Here is an 11,418-nt window from a genome sequence, read left to right as displayed (position 1 = left end):
TCATGATGTGGCCTTTGGCACATTCACTTCCTGATTTACAGTTTTATGCATAGTGAAGCAGTTTCAGTGGGAGCTACCTAGAGTGTCTTTATCCCTTTATGCCTTTATTAGGAAATAGATGAAGAAGGGGAGGTGGGCATGTGAGTTGGAGTCTGCTCAATATGAAGAAAGTCTTAATCCCCACAACTAGTCATCTGAGTAAATGGGTTGATGTCCAGCAATGTCTGCTTTCTGTAACTCTACTTACTGTAACAGTGAGTAACTGTATCAGCCTCAGCCACTTACTGAGTCTGAACTGGCCAAGACAAAATTTGGATGTTTCATTGTGATTTTTTTTTTCCTTCTTCACTCTATTTGGAAGTTTCCCTAAGATTCTCAAGGAGATGAATTATTCACCAAGCAGCTGAAGCCACCATTCCTTGATCATAGTAGAAAAACTGGAGAATCATAAGCCACAAAAATCATTCCAACCAACAAATAAAATACATGTTACACTCAAAAACATTTGACATAAAATCTGTACACAAATAGTCAGACTGTGGAACTCTTTGCTAAAGGATGTCACGGATGCAAAACACGTACATGGATTCAGGTGAACATGTACCTTGTAGCTAGACCACTGGGAGTTTTTGAATAGACACATACTGCTGGGAAATCTCCTCAGCTGAAAAGAGAATCTAGGATAGTGCTTGGGAAAACTATTGGATATGCTTGTCCTCTTCCTGCTCTCCCCTGGCCATCCACGCACGGTCATGTTGGAGGCAGGGCGCTGTGACAGATGGTCCCTTAGCCTAAACCAGTATGGCCATTCATGTGTTCTTACATAGCTCGGTAATATTTTATTTATTACAGTCATATACCTGCATGGTTTGCATTTTCTTAATGTGTACAGCATTGTACAGACATTTGGGAGAAGAGATGAAAAATACACTGCTTAAGACAGGTACTGAGTTTTGGCTCCTTTAAATCTCCTAGCACTTGGGATTGCCCAGTAAGCCAGTCCGTGAGCTTCCTTTCTCTACCTTGTCTCTGTCTCTACAGCATGCTCCATTTTAATCTGTACACTGGAACCTATTGCTGCAAAATCAGGGCCATCAAGTTTTGAGCATTTGAGAGGGGCTGAGCTAGTATTGCCAATAATAAATAAAACCTAAATTATTTGTATCTGCAAGAAGAAACAATTGGCCAAATACTTAAAATACTTAAAATGTATAGCTGGAAGGAAATATCCCATACAGCCCCTCTGTTGTGCACTGTATAAGAAATGAGGAAAACTCATACCGTATTACAGCAAGACAAATGTAGTAATAAAGACAAAAAATTAGAGACATAGGCACAAGTCATCATTACAAGTCCTCCCAGAGACAAGTGGGTCAGCTTTGTGTCAGGGCTAAAACTGCATCCAGGTATGGTGAAGAAGGGCACCTTCCAAGCTAAAGGCTGCAGCCAGCCGGGCACCAGTCCTGGGGAATGAGTTCTGGGAACCTTACATCTGATACTCCGTGGGATGAGGGTTCAGTCTCGTGGAAGCGCACACGCAGACAGCACAAAGCCATTTAGCTTTGCACTGCCTTGGACTCTGGCTTTTAGGTTGCCAGCAACCTCCTCAGGACGGCTACAAGAAGAAAAGCGTAGCGTTGGTTCTGTTTCACTGAGATATATTTTTAGTTGTCAGCAGATTACAGATGAGAAAAAAAATAGTCATGTTACAATTTCTTCTACACAGAAGTGCTTTCTAAACAATGTAGAAGAATATGAACTCCAAACTCTCTTCTCACCAGTCTAAGGACTCCCACAGGAATCCCTTAAATCTGGTACAATGGGGCAGAACTAGCTACAGCTGAGAGGGTTTTTGAGTAACTAGAGGAAACAGAGTTCTGCTGTGGAGATTCCCTCAGGAATGGGGAACTGGGTCATGACCAGCTTCTGGGAAGCAAGTATAGTAGCTTTTAAAACAGCAGGCTAAAACAACCAAAACACTTTGGAAAGTCCCAGCTCATCTCATGCTTTACTTGTGATTGCTAATATTACTAGGACTGCTGACAGCGTTGCTGTGTGTGCTTCAACTGCACCACAAGAGACAAGAGCTGCAGAGTAGTTCATTCCACTGTAAAGCCAAGTGAACATCTCCTTAACGCACACAAGGTATTACATTTCTATTTCAAGAAACAATTCCAAGAAGGAACAATTGCACAGGAATTTAGTGGAAGCTGGCTCCTGGGAAGAGCTCTGCTTTCCCGCTCACAGACACCAGGCTCCAGCAGCCCAAACAGTCCATCCCGTCTCTCCTACCTCCAGGCACACACACGTAGAAGCCCCGCTCTCCTTCTCCTCTCACTTCCCGTTCTTCCTCCATGAGACATGTTGATGATCATCCCCCTGCTTACCCCACCCCCACCCCCATCACACCTATCCTCCCCAACTGCTCCATCATCAGATAGACTTCAAGCAAGCCACAGGGGCAGCCAGGGGACACCTGTAAAATGTCCCTAGGAAGGAGAACAGCAGGGCATATTGCATCCTGCTCATTCTTCAAGCACAACCTTCCCTGCCCAAATGCCTCGAAGGAGAAGGCAAGGGAACTACCTGGCAGAAAGGCAGCCAAAGATGTGGAAGGAGGCCTCCAGAATAAGAAGGTCAGTGGTACCAAGGGCCAGTCTTGAGCCAGAGGTTGTACCTCTCCCTGCTGGCAGCCTTGGCATCCCAGGAGGCATTACAAGCAGCAGAGACTGAGACCCTGCAGGGGAGGAGACACAAGCCTCCGCAGGAAACACTCAGGAAACACTGAGGAGACTTTTGCCATAGGTGCACAATCAGGCAACCAGTTCTGGCCAGGAAGATGCCACAACCCTAAATGTTGTATTTATTGCTCTGAGCAGTGCTGAGAAGTCCGGGGAGATGGAGGTGTGCGCAAAGGCTAAAGCCAGGATGTGTGGCCATCTGTCACACTCATGAAAGCTGAAGCGTAGGAGATGGGAAGGGAATCAGACACCTATCTAGGAGGACAGTGGCTCGAGAGAGAAGTGCAGTGGCATGATGGAACAGACCCACTGTAGCAAACAGGACCTCAATGCAAAGTGAGGATGTTTGTGAAGGAGCTGCTTGTGACTCCTGCCCACATGTGGCAGCAAAACGGCAACCTCCACCGTGGTGCTGAGGTCAGCTAAGGAACTGGCTGGTCACCACATCCAAATCATATACATTTTTCCATTCTGAATGACAAAAAAAAGTGAGTGGTGTGAGGCGAAACTGCATGACTGCCCCTCTTGAGAGCACAAACATGCCTCATGCCAATGCATGTTTCTTCTCTGGAACACGGGCCTCGCCTTGGTGGTCTCGGCTCATACCTCATTTTCCAGCCAGCAGCCCCAATTTTAGATGATAGCCATATTCAGCCCAAAGACTTCCTTCTGTGTCCCTGCCATTCACCACATTCAGCTCAGCAGCTATGGCGTGCTAGGCTTTATTTGCTGCAAGCCTTCTGCCCCTGTCCCTGATTTCTCCCACCACAACCCCTGCCCAAGCCATCTGTGATCTGAATCACCTCAATCCAGATTCTTGTCCTTCTCAATGCTAAAATTAGTCCACGCACACAGGCCAGATAGTAAGGCACCTCCCCACTGCCACCTGCCTGATGGCTCTATCCATTGAGCTTCTCAGGGCTTCCTCCTATATTTCCTTTCACCTGCCTCTTGTGCTCTTGGATGCGAGTGTCAATATTAAAGGCTCACAATATATGTACCGCCTGAAGGTTTCCAGACCATGCCTAAATGTGGAATTAGTAGGTGGGACTCTGGGAACAGCTTCATGGCTAGGTGTCCCACATGTATCACCCCCCAACACACACCTAACAGACCCACCACCAAGGCTGCTTATAGGACAGGACAAATGATTCTGGACCTGGCCAGGAGGACTAAAGGAAGGAGAGTTTCGCCCTTCAAATCACTTAAGGTTTCACAGGTTTCCTGTTGCAGCAGGCAGCTTGCCACTTTGCACTGCGCCTACACAGGCAGTGTCGGTGGGTGAGGGGGAGCTCGGGCAAAGCTGGGTCTGGGAGCAGCGTTCAAAGTGCAAGACGATGTCAAAGTGGTCAGTGAACTCTGACAGTGCTGCGGCACTGGGGTCAGCACTGGGACAGTCAGTCACCTCTACAGAAGTGTCCAAACAAAACAAACTTGTCTTAGCCCCCACGGACACCCAAGCCACCCTAGTAGTCCAGGTTTCCTGGGTGAGCTTAGCCTGGTCAGTTATCATGTCGCTTTCCACAGCCAGGAGAAGCAAGCCTACCCCCGGCTCAAACACTAGTGGCTAGGCTCAGCTTGTTTTTTTCACTCATATTTAGATGACGCAGTATCAGAGAACTACATGAGGCTCCCATGGCCCTGAAAACCAAAACAGAGAGCAGAGGCAGATACCAGTGACACAGCAGGGGCTGTGGTGTCAGAACCCATCCAGCACGGGACCAGACAGCAGCCACAGACCAGCTCAGCTCACTGGGGCAGTACCTCAGCACTTTCCAGCACTGTTTCAGCTCTACACCCAGCCAGACGGGCAGCCCGTAAGTATCCTCCACTGGGTCCCTCACCTTTCTAATGCCGCTAACATCTGGGGAGAGCTGCCAGGAAAAGAAGTGGTGCTGCAGGGTACAAATGTCTGGGAGGGAGCAGGTCCTTCCCCAGCTGTGGCACACTTTTGGGGCAGTTCATCTGTAGTGTGATCTGTGTGCTGCTGGCTGGTTTTCATTTGCCAGCAATCCTTCTTGTCAGTGGCCTTTCTTAACCTGTGGTTTCCCCACAGCCCATCCTGTCTGAGGAGGGGAAAGAGGGATCCTGGGGTGGGGAGGTGGCGGGGGAGGCAGGTAGCTTGAAGGAAAGGTGCCAACTCCAAAGCTGCCTTCCTTTCTCACTGCTCTTTCACAGCATTACTCAGCAGCTGGGGAGAGGGGATGCAGGAAAGCCAAGTCTTCTGGGGGCTCTTCAGTGCAAGAGAAAATGCCCATTCCCTCACCCCTTTGCATTCAGCCTGTTCACCGCAGTGGGGTCTGGCAGCTCCACAGGGATCTGTCCCCTGCGCAGAGGGGCCCAGGCACTCAGTCAGCAGCTCACTGAGCAGAAGGCACAGCCTCAGCCTGGGAAGGTGCTCACCTGCCTATGAGCCAGCAGAGGGAAGGGCCCTGCAGTCCCAGCAGCACAGAGGGTCCCTACAAGCCCCATCTCACACACAGACACCCCAAGGACCTCCTGACCTGTGCACAAGGAGCCCGGGAGGCTGAGACACAGAGCTCTCCCATGGTGAAGTTCAGTGCTTCCACTGATGCCTGCCCAGAAACAAGGGGGCTGAAGCCAGGCTGGGGCTCACTGTGCCATGCTTAGGTTCCTCTTTCTTGCACCTTTGTGGTAGAGATGCAGACTCTCCCATCCAAAGGCACACGCACCTCCTTAGAGGCCGAGGGGCTGCAGATGTCTGGGAAAAGCCCCAGCTGGACACTGGGTGACAGCTGTTTCCTGTTTACCTCCTGCTTCTCAGCCAGGCTGCCTCCAAAACACCCCCAGAACCAAGCTGCTGAGCTCACAAAAGCTGCGTCTGCAGTTGTGCTGGTGTCAGGGTACCAGGTCTCAGCTTTCATTGCCAAACTGTATGTTACCTCCTGCCATGCGCTCTCTGCCCCAGCTGGCACAGGGCACCCACGCCAGGCATGTTTCTGTCCCTGTCACAGTCACACCTGGGGACAGGGATTTACCTGGTGGGCTGGGCTGGGGAGGCAGCAGGAGGCTGAGGGGCAAAGCTGCCTGCAATTTAGCAGAATGAACAGAGGAGCATCACTGCAAAGAGAAACTAGGTTTTTACAGATATGAGCCTCAAAACAGAGGAGAGGGCAGAGATACCATGGGATTTTTCTGAGCCCTCACACACGCAGAGATCACATAGCAGCACAGTGTCACTGAGGTGGCTCTACTCCACCCCTGCCATATATTTCCATGAACCTTCTAGGAATTTAATTCTCTATCCCCTCTCTGGTAAACATGTGCAACTAGGACAATTTTTAATTGCTTTTATATTTTATGGAGGTGGGGGTAAATAAAAGGTAATGTGAGATGATTGAACAAAAGCCTGTTTCTACAAGCCTGCCTTCTCTAGGAAAGCAGTCTACAGAAATTCCACAGCAAGGGCTGGTGGGTGGGCAGAACCAGGAGCTGGCTGGGCTGTACCGGTCCCAGCTCTGAGTTCTGACAAAAATCCTGGGGGAGGTGGTCAGCTAACCAAGAGCCCCCTCCAAGCACAGCTTGTTCTCCCTCTGAGGGCTGTGAGGCAGGATGGCAGGGAGAACAGTGGGCAGGTGTGAGCCCTTGCAGGACAAGGAGAGGAGGAGCAGCAATGCCTGGCTGCAGGAGAGAATGCATACAGACAAAACAAGAGGCAATACCAGGGTCAAGACAAACCCTAGAGAAATTACATGTGCACAAGGTCTCATTCCGCAGCATGTTCTGGGCTGAGCACAGATATTTTCCTGGTCATTTGTGTCTTCACTGTAGATTCAGAACAATGGGCATTCTCCATGTGACCTTCCAGTCTTTCCAGAAGCCTGTTGTGAAGAAGACCTCCAAGGGAAGCTACAAGAAGGGGAAGGAGACAGGTCAGTGTCTGGATGCTGTGACGCCCTTCCATGCTGATGTGTGCTCCTTCTGGCTATGACTATGTGGAGGAGAAGTTTGGGACAGAGAAGCTTTATCCCTGTGCAAATTAAACATAAGTGACCCACTCCCAAGTATCCAGGGAGACAGGGAGTGGGAGGGGGATGCTGAAGGGTCTCTAGTCACCAGCACTGTAGCCAGGCACCGGGTGCAGATTGAGTGGGGTCTCTCCTGGCACTCTAAAAATGCAGAGGCTGTACCAAATCCACAAGTGGCTGTGGGGTGATGGCCTATGACACCCAGGACATCAGGATGATCTATCACCAGGCAATGGGCAGTGGAGGGGAGACAGCAGGACCAACGTCATGAAATTCTTGAGGGAAGGTGGTAAATGACTCACAGGAGAGAATGCTTGGCAAAGGCAGGAAAGGGGTTCTTTGCAGAGCCTCAAGCTGGAGGCTGAGCTTGAAGCCAATGTCTCTGAACTCCTTGCCCTGTGTTTGTTCCTCTGTGCAGATCTGCGTGGCTAGTGCTGCAATGCCATGTGGCTCTCCAGCCAGGGATACCCCTTCCTGATGCCACTTCCCTGTTTTTCTGCATGAACCAGAAGCCTGCAAGAGGGCACTGAAGACAGTCCACGTTTCTGGGAGAGGAGCATGGAGTGGGGTTTGCCAGGCAGTCTGAGAGAGGAGCGAGGATGGCAATCACAGGTCTGTCACTGTAGCACCCATTTCCCCAGGCCTCGAAGGAGGGCGAGTGGCTGCAGGTGGGTCCGGGGTGCCTCTCTGTGGTGGACAACTGCCTGTCCACGTGGGGCATCGGTCCTCACGCAACAGGAACAGAGGAGCACCGTGTCTGCCAGCCTCAGTGGGGAGCAGAGCTGCAGGTGATCAGCCCTGCTGTGCCCAGAAATGTATGGGCATGCAAGGGCCTCAGGGGTACGTGGGTGCTGGAAACGCATGTCATCAGTGGCATCAGTGTCCTAGAGCTATGGGGGGAGGAGGGGGCCCACAGGGAGGCAGGGGGAGCCCTGCACTTCAGACCCTGTCATGCCTGCATTTTACTCTGTAGTCCAAAGATCACAAGGGATGTCCTTGTCTGAGCAGACCTGAAAGAAAAGCATTTTCCCAGAATAGCTTTTAACGCCCTCCTTACCAGACAGCAGTGTTTGCTCCCCTCCCATCACTGCAGTTTGCTCACAAATGTCTCTCTTGTCCAACATGAGATCATGGTGCAAAGGGCACGTGTGGGGCTAAGGGAGCCATACTGTCCTCCCAGTTCTGGTCCATGCTCGGGACATCATTAAACCACCTTTGCTGTGACCAAAAATGCACCCCCCTCGACCCAGTAACACATGTGCAGCACAGTCAGAGGCAGGACTCAGATGCTCCTGCTCTAGTTGCAAGGGGAGTCCTGAGACCTCAGTGACACAGGCTCAAAGTACATCCTGGGAAGGGTGCCATAACACGCAACAACCAAGGGGTCCCCCCTTCATGTTTTGCAGCAGGCATCCCCAAAACAGACTTTACCATGCTATCAAGAGAGCATGCGGGTACCAGGACGGGTTTGCTGCAACAGAGGTACACTGGGCACCTGCTCTATGCGCTGACCCTACTGAAGTCTGCCGGGACCTTGGTCTTGATGCTCTATGCGCTGCTGTGGGAAGCTGGGAACCCGGTCGACCTCCCTGACAAACACATTGGCTTTTACAACTTCTGCCTGTGGAATGAGACAGCCGGCCGGCTACAGTGCCTGGAGTACGAGCACCTGCAGATGATGGGCATCAGCCTACCAGGAATAGTGATAGCCAGGGTCTGTGTGTATGCCTGCCTGGTCTTCAGCACCTTCTACCCCATTTTTGTTGCACGTGTGAAGTGCACAGAGGAGACAGAGGGCTGGAAGGTGATCATCGTCATACTCATCATCAAGACGATAATCCTGTCTGGAGGCCTGGGTATATTTCTTTTCCAAACCACACAGTGAATTCAGCCCTCTGATTTCACTGGGGGCTTCCTGGCACTGCTTGGGTCTCAGGCTCTGCTACTGCTCCAGATTCTCACTGCCACTATGTACCTCAGCTGGGCCAAGCACACACCTCGTGTCAAACCCCTTTTACTGCGGAGGCCCTGCCCATTGAGTTTGGCAGTGAAGAAGATGCAAGATGCAAGAGCTATTGATAACCTGATTTAAAACAGTAATCCTGCTACAGCTTTAGTCACCGACACAAATCTGATCCTTAGTCCAAAGGCCCCTGTCCAGCCATGCTCTGGCACACAGCTGCGTGCAGCACTCCTGCAGCGAGCAGGCGGCAGACACCAACACCCACAGCACAGCGTGGAAGCTTTCTGGCAACAGCAGCATGTAACACACCCCTCAGCCTGGGGCACAGCAGCAAAGCAACAATATTTCTGGTCCTGACTCAGAGGACAGTGAAGGGGGCAGATCAGAACTAGCACACAGTGGACACAGCCCTCTGGCCAGATCTAACCTAAGTATAGGGAGGCAGAGATGCTAACAGGCTTCTTTTCTTGGAGTTGCCCAAAGACACTCTGTATCTTCTCCACCTCCTGGACTAAGCAGGGATGCCTCTGAGGCAATTGTGACTCGAGGAGCTCTGGCTTCACACTGCCATCACTATAGTGATGATCACTACAGTGGTGGCCCTGGAAGTGGAAATATTCTCTTCAGCAGGAGCCCCTGTACTTCACCTGCTGGAATAATATCTGGAGTGACTCTGCTTTAGTTCATTGGGGTGAAGTGGCCCACATCCAACCCCAGCTGCAACAGAGCACCTGGAGGGGCAGCCTAACAACTTGCTGAACACAGCCCTAATGAGGAGAGTTTCCACAAGGAAGCAGAGGATTTTGGTGCAGAGCCCAAGGTTTGTCCCCACTGATATTATGGAGCTGAGCCCAGCACTCCAGCAGCCTTTGAGACTCCAGAACTGGTTCTGTGCAAGGGCAGCTCACCACAAAGCTAACTCAGACCCACCCATGACCCACCCATGCCCCACACAAGGGTGCACTCGGGGAGATGGGCCAGGGCTGCTAAAGGCCAGGGCACAGTGCCCCAGCTGGGCCATCGCAGCCAGAGCACTGGAAGGGGTCTCTCTGCTGCAGCAGCACACAGCACCGCTCCACGGCATGTCTGTAACCTCACACAAAGCAGCGCTTCCTTTCCCCTCCATCCCCTTCGGGGACACGAGGGTCCATTTACTCTCCTGCTGCAGCCTTGGTGTGGATGTGGCTGAGGACGCTCATTTGACCAATTCTTTATTTCAGTAAAAGCTTTCGAACCTGCTCCAGTCTCACACGGTTTGTTCATCCCCCCCCCTTTGGATCGGGAAGAGGACACTGAGCCATCCTCATCCCATCCTAAACCCCCACGCACACTGCCATGGGGTCAGCCCCCTCAGGATGGTCCCTGCCCCTCGCCAGTCTGCTCCCACCCATGTCTTCCTCTTCTATGGGAGGCCTGCCCGAGCCTGGGGGCAAATTCAGCATCAGGTCCAATGGGGACAGCGGGCCAGGCCCTGCTGCAGCTGGCACAGAGGGACAGCAAGGACAAGGGAGCCCCAAGGCTGAACCACGACTGTCTGGCTCTGCAGAGCCAGCAAAGGCCTTTCAGGGCCAGCAACGCCCGGCTCTACAGAAAACCTCAGAAAATAAACTACAACTGCATGGACAACTGCCTTTCTAAGGGGAAAAAACGGAAAAAACAGAAAAACCGTGAAAAAACGGAAAAAACGGAAAAAATGGAAAAACTGGAAATCGCAGAAATCGCGGAAATCGCAACACACAGAAAGATATTTGGGAAATAGTACAAAGGACTAAAGAACTGTGTTTCACGTTGATGCTCATAGCAATACAGATGCTTTAGAATGACTTTATAACTCTGTTGCAGACAACTGGGCAAAAATTTCTCAAGTTGGACTGAAATTCCCTCAGAAGGAGGATCATGAAGGCTTGGTGAAATGGGCACACCAAAAGCGTGGGCATCTTGGAGAAAAAGCCACTTACAGGTGGGCTCAAGAGCGTGGTATAACAATGTCACTTGATGTGATCAAAGCTATAACTGCCCAATGTCCCGTGTGCCAACGCATTCACAAACACCTGGTGCCAAATATTGTGAAAAGAGAACTGGGGAGAGGAAAATAGCCAGGACAAATTTGACAAGTAGATTATACTGGACCTTTACCCCAGGACTGAGGGTGTAAATATATCTGTACTGCTGTAGATACATATTCTGGATATTTGATTGCCCATCCTTGTAAGAAAGCTACTCATCATAGTGCTATCTGTACTACAGACACAATAACTTTGTACAATGGAATTCCTTTGCAGATTCAAACTGTCAATGGGTCTCATTTTCAAGACAGGAAACTGCTCATTAAGCATCATTCTGCCGATCTCTGCACGCCGGGGCACCCTGCGACCTTGGAGACGTCTGTGTGAGTTAAGCACAGGGGTGTCCTGCTGGTGGTCCCAGCCCGCCTGCCAGCTCCTCCACACAGGGCAGCAAACCAGTCCTGGCCATTTGAACTCTTTCCACCCGCTCCAAAAAATGGAACCAGCAGGGATTGCCTGGGCAGAGCACAACGGGCGCTGCTCCATCCCAACACCCCCGCGTTCGCAAGCTGTCTGGATTTGCACTTCACACGTGACAGGGAGAAATCTTACAGAAATCTTTCATGAAAGGTTCATTTAGATAGATGAGTATGATATTTTTAAAATTTGCATGTAGTTTTAGTGATAGAAAAGGTTGGGCAAGAGTGTTTAAGAAAAAA

At 50.8% G+C, this 11,418-nt stretch overlaps 1 pseudogene; it reads left to right on the top strand.

Annotated features, from left to right (window-relative positions):
• The first annotated feature begins 8,060 nt into the window (after positions 1-8,060).
• LOC141924029 (transmembrane protein 140-like) lies at positions 8,061-9,624 on the top strand (annotated as a pseudogene).
• The last annotated feature ends 1,794 nt before the right edge of the window (positions 9,625-11,418 follow it).

The sequence above is a fragment of the Strix aluco genome, chromosome 5, assembly GCF_031877795.1.
Source record: "Strix aluco isolate bStrAlu1 chromosome 5, bStrAlu1.hap1, whole genome shotgun sequence".
Lineage (NCBI taxonomy): Eukaryota > Metazoa > Chordata > Aves > Strigiformes > Strigidae > Strix > Strix aluco.
This window is presented reverse-complemented; position numbering and strand designations above follow the sequence as displayed.